Below are 10,947 nucleotides of genomic sequence, written 5' to 3'. Positions count from 1 at the left end.
AAAATAGTAATCAACTATCTCTACATGCATATTTGGCCGGTGGGGCTAAGTTTTGCATAAAGCCAGTTTTATCCTACAACAAGAGGGGTTGGAAGCAAAATATTACTACATTGTTTGTTGTTAACGAGATGGTTCCGCCAACCAATTCTCGTACCCGAATAGATGTTAACACCCCCACATCATTATTAAGTTGTGTCGAGAGTTCAGGGGAAATTCAATGCCTTCGGCTCAAGTTGTCCATGACCGTGGACACAACTAATCGATTAGGTTGGGCACTCTGCAGAGCTTTGCACACGTTCCCCACAAGATTTGATCGCCTCCGTGTTTGTCCTCGCACTTCAGGGTGTTTGAAGACCGGATGATCAAAACATGGTCTTTCAACGGGTCCCTCTGAATCCCATCCATTCCTACCGTTCTTCTACATCTGCTAGCACCGCCTGTCCAGAGTCGCCGCGTTGTCCAACGAAGCCAGAGCCCATAATGACTTGTGGCTATGCAGGTAAGCCTTGAGTCTTGAAGTCTCCGTCCGTCTCTTCGAGCCTGGGTGAAGCTTTCCGCAGGATGACATGGCCTCTCCAGCATCCCGGGCATCCACTGGGTTCTCCAGGGAGCCGATCAACCGTCCTTCACCCAGAGTTGCATTACGTCCGAGGTCATGAAAATCTTGTCTTAGCCGGTCTTGATTATTATATCAACCTCGCATCACTCGTGATATACACTCAACCGATAACCCGTCTACTCAAGCATAGCATTAAGAAATTGTCGTCCCGGGGCCAAGTATCGGGGTTGTTGTGTGCCTACCACATGATACTACAACTTATACTAAAGTTTCCAAGTACCTAGGCAGCATGCAAATTGGGTAAAGAAAGGTGATCTACCATGCCTTGATGATAGTTGTCTTGCTCGAGCGCTTCTAAGTAACACGCTTCGCACTCCGGATGATCTACCGATACAAACACAAAGCACACCATAAGCACTTCAATCAAACCACAAGTAAAAATAACATCACAAGTAAGGATTTGCTAAAGCCTAAGTAAAAGAATTCATCACGCGCCGGTATGGCAAAAACTTGTTTCTGTTGAAAACACCAGTAAAAATACTTTAAATTTTTTTAAACTTCTACCACAGTAAGATTTTATCACTAGGAAGCAGTAGCAAAACGAATCAACTCAAAATCATTTTTCAAACTCCTGGAATAGGCAAAACAAGGTTTAAACTAAATCCGATCTAACTTATATTTGAAAATTTCAAACATAGACAAATTATATGTTTTTAAAAACTACAGAAATATTGGAGTCTACTGGAACAAGAATCAATGTCATAGGACCTCGGGATAAAAAGTTCTGGCCAAAACAAAACAGACACTTTCTTTTTTTGCAATTTAGACAGAAAAACTGAAAATAATCTAGCTAACTAATGGGGGTACACGTGGCATGCTACTATAGGCTGCGGAGGGCGTTTGCTGCAAAGTTAGGAGCAAACGGCCGAGGCTAACAAAAACTTGCTGGTTAAAACATAAGTGAAAAATAAACCGCCGGTTTTCTACTCAAAACCGAAGAGGTATCCTAAGGATCTAATCTAAACCGTTGAGTTGAGATCTAAGGGTTAAAAAAAAGAAATAGAAGAAAGAACAGAGGGATGGAGAAACTACCGTGGCTGTGGAGCTACTCCGGCGAGGGAGAGGATGGCCGCCGGCGAGGGAGGGGCTCCGGGGGGCGGTGGAGGAGTCGGGGCGGCGGAGGCGATGCTCCTCCTCCGCGAGTTGGGGCTCGGGGGGCGGAGAGGGGCTCGGGTGGCGCTCCCAGGGGCGGCCGAAGGTGGCAGCAGGAGCTGCTGCCGGCGAGGGACGGCTCGGGCGGTGGGAATGGGGCAGGGTGGCGGCGAGGGTGGGAACGGGGGCGGCTAGGGGGCGAGGAATATATAGGCCAGGGGAGGGGAGCGCTAAGGAAGGGGAGAGGTGGAAATCGGGGAGGGAAATCCCGAGGTTCCTGGTGCTGCTCGGTTTCGGTCTGGGAATTGGAAGGAGAGGGAGAGGGATGATCGACGGGAGAGGAGGGTCGGTCGCGGGGGCCACTAGCAGAGAGAGGGAGGCGGGGAAGAGAGGGGCGGTCGACCGGCCTACACGGGATTTAATCCCTTGGGCAGTGGGATTCGGCGCAATGGCCTATAATGCGCTCGGGGGCGGCGGCTAACTTTCCTAATTTCTAACTTTTTCCGAAACAGAAAAATAAAAGCTAATAAAGAGGAAGTAAATAAAAATATTTATATAGGGTATTATATACGAAAAAAATCAGAAAAATATCCTCAACCCGAATAACATTTTTCGAAAGCAAAAATAAAAACTTTAAAAAAATGTTTTTTTCAGAAATTCCCAAATTTGTTTTATTTCTTTTTGCAATTATTTTTGCAAAAGATCTTTGGATTTTCTTGGCTCCAACATTTCAGAAATTGCCCGCACTTTGGAGGGTCATTTTCCTCCGCTCTCTCTCTTGCGTGCAAGAGAGTATTTCTCCGGGCTTTTCTCGCGCGAGGAAAAAATGGAATTGCAAAACAAAAGACGAAAAAAATTCCCGTGCTACATTTATTTCAATCAACATGCATAGATGCTTAGCTACAATGTAAAACATTCCCAATTAGGAAAATTGGGATGTTACAAACCTACCCACCTTAAGATGAATCTCGCCCTCGAGATTAGGGTTGGCTAGAAAATAGGTGCGGGTGGTCTCGACGAAGATCCTCTTCTCGTTCCTAGGTGGCTTCTTCCTTGGTGTGGTGGCTCCACAACACCTTGCAGAACTTGATGATGTTGCTGCGGGTAACTCTGTTGGCAGTCTCGAGAATCCGGACGGGTTTCTCCTCATACGTCAGATCACTGTCAAGCTGTATGGCCTCTAGGGGCAATGTATCTCTCAACGGAACATCGGCCATCTCAGCGTGGCATTTCTTCAACTGGGAAACATGAAATACATCATGAACTCTGGACAATCCTTCCGGCAGTTCCAGTTTGTATGCAACTTCGCCTCTACGCTCAAGAATTTTGTAGGTGCCAATGAAACGAGGTGCTAATTTTCCTTTCACACCGAATCTCTTGATTCCTCGAAGTGGAGACACCCGAAGATATGATCGGTCTCCCAGTTCGTACATTACTTCCTTGCATTTGCTGTCAGCATAACTCTTCTGCCTGGACTGAGCTATCTTGAGTCGGTCACGAATTAGCTTGACCTTCTCTTCAGAATCTCAGATAATGTCGGGACCAAAAAGTTGTCGGTCTCCAACTCCATCCACATCAACGGTGTTCTGCACCTCCTTCCGTATAGAGCTTTGAAAGGGGCCATCTTCAGACTGGTCTGGTAGCTGTTGTTGTATGAGAACTCGGCATACGGTAAATTGTCATCCCAACTAGACCCATATTCTAGTGCGCAAGCTCTCAACATGTCCTCCAGAATCTGATTAACTCTCTCGGTCTGTCCATCTGTCTGCGGGTGAAAAGTTGTACTGAACTCCAATCTCGTTCCCAAGGTTTCATGCAGTTGGTGCCAAAATTTTGATGTGAACTGAGTCCCTCTATCTGTCACAATGCTCTTCGGTACTCCGTGCAGACATACGATCCTCGTCATATATATCTTGGCCAGCTTGGCACTCGTGTAAGTAGTCTTCACCGGAATGAAGTGAGCTCCCTTGGTCAAACGATCGACCACAACCCAAATAGAATCATAGCCAGAACGGGTCCTGGGTAATCCTGTGATGAAGTCCATACCAAGCTTTTCCCATTTCCACTCAGGTATCGGCAGAGGTTGGAGCAAACCTGCTGGCTTCTGATGCTCGGCTTTTACTCGCTGACAAACATCGCATATTGCTACAAACTCGGCAATGTCTTTCTTCAATGCTGTCCACCAGAAACTTTCTTTCAGATCCAAATACATCTTGGTATTGCTGGGGTGTATCGAGTACGGGGAATCATGGGCCTCCTGAAGTATCAACTTCCTGAGTTCGGGATCATTGGGCACATAGATGCGATCCTCAAACCATAAAGTTCCGTGTTCATCCTCACGAAAACCTTTAGCCTTCCCGTCGTCCATTTTCTGCTTAATCTCAGCTATCTCCTTGTCTGATTTCTGTGCTTCGCGGATCTTTTCTGTCAAAGTAGACTGAATTTCCAGAGTGGCAACAAATCCTCTTGGAACTATCTCCAATTTGAGCTCTCGGAGGTCATCGACTAACTCCTTGGGTAATCCTCCAGCTGTGAGCGTGTTCACATAACTCTTGCGGCTCAACGCATCGGCTACAACATTTGCCTTGCCTGGGTGATAATGCAATCTCATGTCATAGTCCTTGATCAACTCTAGCCATCGCCTCTGTCTGAGGTTCAACTCCTTCTGCATTAAGATATATTTCAGGCTCTTGTGATCACTGTAAACATCACAACTATTTCCGATCAGGAAATGTCTCCAGGTCTTGAGAGCGTGCACTACGGCTGCTAGTTCCAAGTCATGTGTGGCATAATTCAACTCATGAGGTCTGAGCTGTCTGGATGAATAGGCTACAACTTTGCCTTCTTGCATGAGCACTCCTCCAAGTCCTTGACGAGAAGCGTCACAATAAACCTGGAAATCCTTCCGAATGTTTGGGAATATCAACACTGGGGCTGTAACAAGACGTTCCTTCAGCTCTTGAAAACTGGTTTCACATTCCTCAGTCCAAATATACTTGGATTCCTTCTTGAACAACTCTGTCATGGGCTTCGTGATCTTTGAGAAATTCTCAATGAACCGTCGGTAATATCCGGCAAGTCCGAGGAAACTGCGGATCTCCTTGCCTGAAGTGGGTGCTACCCATTCGGTGACTGTTGCGACCTTGGCGGGGTCCACTGCTATTCCTTCTCCCGAGATGACGTGTCCGAGGAATCCGACTTGCTTCAACCAAAACTCACATTTGCTGAACTTTGCATATAGCTTATGCTCTCGAAGCTTCTCCAGAACTAGACGCAGATGTTCCTTGTGTTCCTCTTCGTTCTTGGAGAATATCAGTATGTCATCGATGAACACCACGACAAACTTGTCCAAGTATTCCATAAATACCTTGTTCATCAGATTCATAAAATATGTCGGAGCATTAGTCAGTCCAAATGACATGACCGTGTACTCATACAAGCCGTACCGAGTGGTGAAGGCTGTCTTGGGTACATCCTGTTCACGAATCTTCAACTGATGATACCCGGATCGAAGATCAATCTTCGAGAATACGCGAGCTCCAACTAACTGATCAAACAGATCACTGATCATTGGCAAGGGGTACTTGTTCTTGATAGTCACATCGTTCAATGCACGATAATCGACAACCATTCTCAAGGACTTGCCCTTCTTTTCAACCAAGAGCACTGGGCTCCCCAAGGTGAAGAACTTGGGCGAATATACCCTTTGTCCAATAACTCCTTAATTTGCTTCTTGATTTCTATCAAGTCATTTGCGGGCATCCGATAGGGTCTCTTGGATATCGGGGCTGTTTCGGGTAATAGCTCAATCAAGAATTCAATCTCTCTATCGGGTGGCATGCCCGGCAATTCCTCCGGAAATACATCTGGGTACTCCTGGACGATCGGTACTTCTTCCTGGACTACTCCCGTGAGAGAGTTTACTCGCTTACTCCGTGTCGGGCGCTGAGACACGTACTTAATCCGCTTCTGCTCGGGGGTAGTGAGAAAAATAGACTTAAGGGCACAATCAATATTCCCTTGATACATGGCCAACCAATCCATGCCTAGGATTATATCCCTGCGACTCTAATACGATGAGGTCGGTGGAAAATTTATGGTTCCCGATGTTGAGACTCAAAGCATGGCATCCTATCCCGGCTGTCATCATGCCTCCTGGGGAACTGACCTTAATAGGCTGGCTGAAGGTTCTAGTTGTTAACCTATACTTTTCCACAACTACCCTTGATATGAATGAATGTGTTGCACCAGAATCAAAAAGTACCAATACTGGATGTGAATTTAGCAAAAACATACCAACCATAGTATCGGGGTGATCATAGACCTCTTCAACATCAATGTGGTTCACCTGAGCTCAGGAAAAGGATTGGGCTTCTTTGCTGCAGAGTTGCCGTTGCCATTGCCGTTTCCCTGCTTGTTCTGGGGACATTCGGTGGCATAGTGTCCCGTCTTCTCACACTTGAAGCAAGTGATGTGAGTCAGATCCTTCTGAGCTGGAGCTGAATGCTGCTGAGTGCCAGTACCGCCATTCTTGAAGTTGTTGTTGTTGCGGTGGTTCCCATTTCCTCCATGGTTGTGGCCTCCATGGTTGTGCACCGGGTGGTTATCCTGAACGTGTCCTCCAAACTTACCGGATCCAGTCCCGGTATTCCCTGGATAAGGGGTGTAGCGAGGCTTCTGCTGAGTGCCGGAGTTGAACTTTCCAACCCCATACTTTCGCTTGCGGTTCTCCATCTGCTGGTGTTTCCCCTCCAAGATGAGGGCCTTATCAACCAGTTCCTGGTAGTTGTTGAAGGTGGCTACAGTCAACCGAATGCTCAGCTCATCATTGAGTCCCTCCAAGATCTTTTCCTGCTTGGACGCATCATTGGCCACATCTCCAGGTGCATAACGGGCGAGCATGCTGAATTCATCGACGTACTGGGCCACAGAGGGATTCCCCTGGCGTAAGTTGCGAAACTCACGCTTCTTCAGACTCATTGCACCAACTGAGACATGTGCGGTGCGGAAGGCTTGCTTGAATTGCTCCCACGTGACTCCAGCAATGGGATAAATGGTGGTGTAGTTCTCCCACCAAGCAGTTGTAGGGCCTTCAAGTTGATGCGCGGCAAAACGCACCATCTCAGCTTCAGAACAACCAGCAGTGATAAGTTCACGCTCCATCTTACAGAGCCAATCATCTGCCACAATGGGCTCAATGCTGCTGGAGAAAGTTGGAGGGTTCAACCTCAAGAAACGGGTGAGATTGTCGGCCTGGGGTGGGTGACGGTTGTTGTTATTGTTCTGGTTCTGGATGATCAGCTGCATCAGGGTTTTTTGTTGCTGGTTCAATTGGGTGAGTTCCGGCGGAAAGTTGGACTCAGGGGCGCGTCTCGGAGGCATCTGATGTTTGTGGAGGGGTGAGATTAGCATAGAACAATGGTCTAAGAGTAATTACACTACCCATATGAATGCAACACACAAGTATCACACCACACATTTTATTCAATACCATCACAAGGGTTCACATGAGGATACAAAATTCGATAATCCTAAACATCGGCCTAAAACGTATAACGATAAAGTAAATTTGGTGGTCTAGTCTAAGTGTCCTCCTCAGAAAAGCATGGTGACGGGTCCTTCGGTGGAGCTTTCTTCATAGTCCTCGTCGTTGCTGATCAAGGGGGCTACGTCTCCTTCGGGATGAAGGTTCTCTCCCATGTCCAGTTCCTCCTCCAGGTATGCAACTCGAGTCTTCAGCTTCTCGATTCGCTCCAGAAAGTCCTTCACCTCCAGTTCGTGCTCATAGTGGGCTTCCCGGGCTGCTTCATCGAGTTGAAGCTCGCGGAGTGACAGTTGCTTGATCTTCCTGGCGTCCTTGATCACGTGATGCTCCAGAGTCCCGTTGTACTTCTCCAAGGTCTGAGCATAAGACAAGAGAGCGTCCTTGGTCTTGCTTGATATTATTTCTCCGTCTTCGTTTCTCCGGGATACGGTGAATAGGTCTGGAGAAATAGGGCAGCCTTTGTATTCTTCCTTGATACGTCCGAGTGGACAATGGATCGCCATGTCCCTTCCGAGAATCCAGTTGGGTGCGATGAACTTGAAATCCATCGGCTCAGTGCGCGGCTGGAATGTCCTTCCAAGAATATGCACCTCGATCCTGTAGCGTGAATCCTCCGGGTAAGACAAAATTGGCTTCCCTGTGATAGTCGGCACAACAATCCTTAAGTCCTTGGTGATCTGCACCAGCTCCTTTCCGAACGGCATAGTGGTGTCGAGCTGGCAAAACTCCGTGAACTTAACAGGGACGAAGGTGGTCATCTCAACATTGGAAAATCGGAGAGAAATCTGAAATGATCAGAAGAGGAAATAGAAGATTTATAGACATTAGAGAAAATAGTTTTCTTCCTAAGGCTTTTCCATTCCTAGAGGTTACGTCCTAAGGTCAGCGTGTGCTCTGAATACCATTTCTGTAGCGACCCGACTCAAGACGATTCAAGCCTCTGGTGTTTCCATACCATCCCAAGATCATGCTGGTACACACTCAGTACATAATGTATATATTCAAGAGTTCAATCACACAGCTTTATTAATCGAAATCTCATAAAGAGTACTTTATTACAATAAAGGATTACAATAAAGTGGCTGAAGGCCAACTCATGAGATATCTAACGAAGACTAGCGGAAGCATCACGTAGACGAGTCCATCCGACTCCAAGGGCATGTCGCTGAGCGTAGATCGTAGCCTCACTCCTGGTCGGAAAAGTACTCTGCAACATGATACGTTGCAGCCGTGTAGTTCAGCATATTGAATATGCCGGCAAGTCATCAAAGAGAGGAGTAAAATAATAATCAACTATCTCTACATGCATATTTGGCTGGTGGGGCTAAGTTTTGCATAAAGCCAGTTTTATCCTACAACAAGAGGGGTTGGAAGCAAAATATTACTACATTGTTTCTTGTTAACGAGATGGTTCCGCCAACCAATTCTCGTACCCGAAGAGATGTTAACACCCCCACATCATTATTAAGTTGTGTCGAGAGTTCAGGGGAAATTCAATGCCTTCGGCTCAAGTTGTGCATGACCGTGGACACGGCTAATCGATTAGGTTGGGCACTCTGCAGAGTTTTGCACACGTTCCCCACAAGATTTGATCGCCTCCGTGTTTGTCCTCGCACTTCAGGGTGTTAGAAGACCGGATGATCAAAACATGGTCTTTTAACGGGTCCCTCTGAATCCCATCCATTCCTACCGTTCTTGTACATCTGCTAGCACCGCCTGTGCAGAGTCGCCGCATTGTCCAACCAAGCCAGAGCCCATAATGACTTGTGGCTGTGCAGGTAAGCCTTGAGTCTTGAAGTCTCCGTCTGTCTCTTCGAGCCTAGGTGAAGCTTTCCGCAGGATGACATGGCCTATCCAGCATCCCGGGCATCCACTGGGTTCTCCAAGGAGCCGATCAACCGTCCTTCACCCAGAGTTGCATTGCGTCCGAGGTCTTGAAAATCTTGTCTTAGCCGGTCTTGATTATTATATCAACCTCGCATCACTCGTGATATACACTCAACCGATAACCCGTCTACTCAAGCATAGCATTAAGAAATTGTCGTCCCGGGGCCAAGTATCGGGGTTGTTGTGTGCCTATCACATGATACTACAACTTATACTAAAGTTTCCAAGTACCTAGGCAGCATGCAAATTGGGCAAAGAAAGGTGATCTACCATGCATCGAAAACATAGGTAAAATAACATGATCAAAAATGACTTGCCTTGATGATAGTTGTCTTGCTCGAGCGCTTCTAAGTAACACGCTTCGCACTCCGGATGATCTACCGATACAAACACAAAGCACACCATAAGCACTTCAATCAAACCACAAGTAAAAATAACATCGCAAGTAAGGATTTGCTAAAGCCTAAGTAAAAGAATTCATCACGCGCCGGTATGGCAGAAACTTGTTTCTGTTGAAAACACCAGTAAACATACTTTAAAATTTTTGAAACTTCTACCACAGTAACATTTTATCACTAGGAAGCAGTAGCAAAAAGAATCAACTCAAAATCATTTTTCAAACTCCTGGAATAGGCAAAACAAGGTTTAAACTAAATCTGATCTAACCTATATTTGAAAATTTCAAACATAGACAAATTATATGTTTTTAAAAACTACAGAAAAATTGGAGCTAACTAATGGGGGTACACGTGGCATGCTACTATAGGCTGCGGAGTGCGTTTGCTGCAAACTTAGGAGAAAACGGCCGAGGCTAACAAAAACTTGCTGGTTAAAACATAAGTGAAAAATAAACCGCCGGTTTTCTACTAGAAACCGAAGAGGTATCCTAAGGATCTAATCTAAACCGTTGAGTAGAGATCTAAGGGTTAAAAAAAGAAAAAGAAGAAAGAACAGAGGGATGGAGAAACTACCGTGGTTGTGGATCTACTCCGGCGAGGGAGAGGATGGCCGCCGGCGAGGGAGGGGCTCCTCCTCCGCGGGGTGGGGATCGGGGGGCGGAGAGGGGCTCGGGTGGCACTCCCAGGGGCGGCCTAAGGTGGCAGCAGGAGCTGCTGCCGACGAGGGACGGCTCGGGCAGCGGGGATGGGGCAGGTTGGCGGCGAGGGTGGGACCGGGGGCGGCTCGGGGGCGAGGTATATATAGGCCAGGGGAGGGGAGAGCTAAGGAAGGGGAGAGGTGGAAATCGGGGAGGGAAATCCCGAGGTTCCTGGTGCTGCTCGGTTTCAGTCTGGGAATTGGAAGGAGAGGGAGAGGGATGACCGACGGGAGAGGAGGGTCGGTCGCGGGGGCCACTGGCAGAGAGAGGGAGGCGGGGAAGAGAGGGGCGGTCGGCCGGCCTATAAGGGATTTAATCCCTGGGGCACACTACTGAAATTCAGAAATTTGCCATCTGCCAAGGCGGACGGCAAAGGGGGCAACCACGGACGGCAAAGGCTTTGCCGTCTGTCCCCTCATGGCAAAGTAGACGGTAAAAAAAATCCGGTGAAGAGGCTCTTTGCCGTCTGCTTTCACAAATAAGGGGGCAGACGGCAAAATAAGTGGGACGGCATATATTGCAACGTCCCCGTTAAGTGTTAACGGCATGCCTCCTCTCTTTGCCGTCTGCCTCCCCCCCTTTGCCATGTGGGGGCAGACGGCAAAGAGGGGAGAGAGAGGGGGCAGATTCTCTCTTTGCCGTCTGCCTCCCCCCTTTGCCATGTGGGGGCAGAGGGCAAAGAGGGGAGAGAGAGGGGGCAGATTCTCT

The sequence above is a fragment of the Hordeum vulgare genome, chromosome 3H (genome assembly GCF_904849725.1).
Source record: "Hordeum vulgare subsp. vulgare chromosome 3H, MorexV3_pseudomolecules_assembly, whole genome shotgun sequence".
NCBI lineage: Eukaryota > Viridiplantae > Streptophyta > Magnoliopsida > Poales > Poaceae > Hordeum > Hordeum vulgare.
This window is presented reverse-complemented; position numbering follows the sequence as displayed.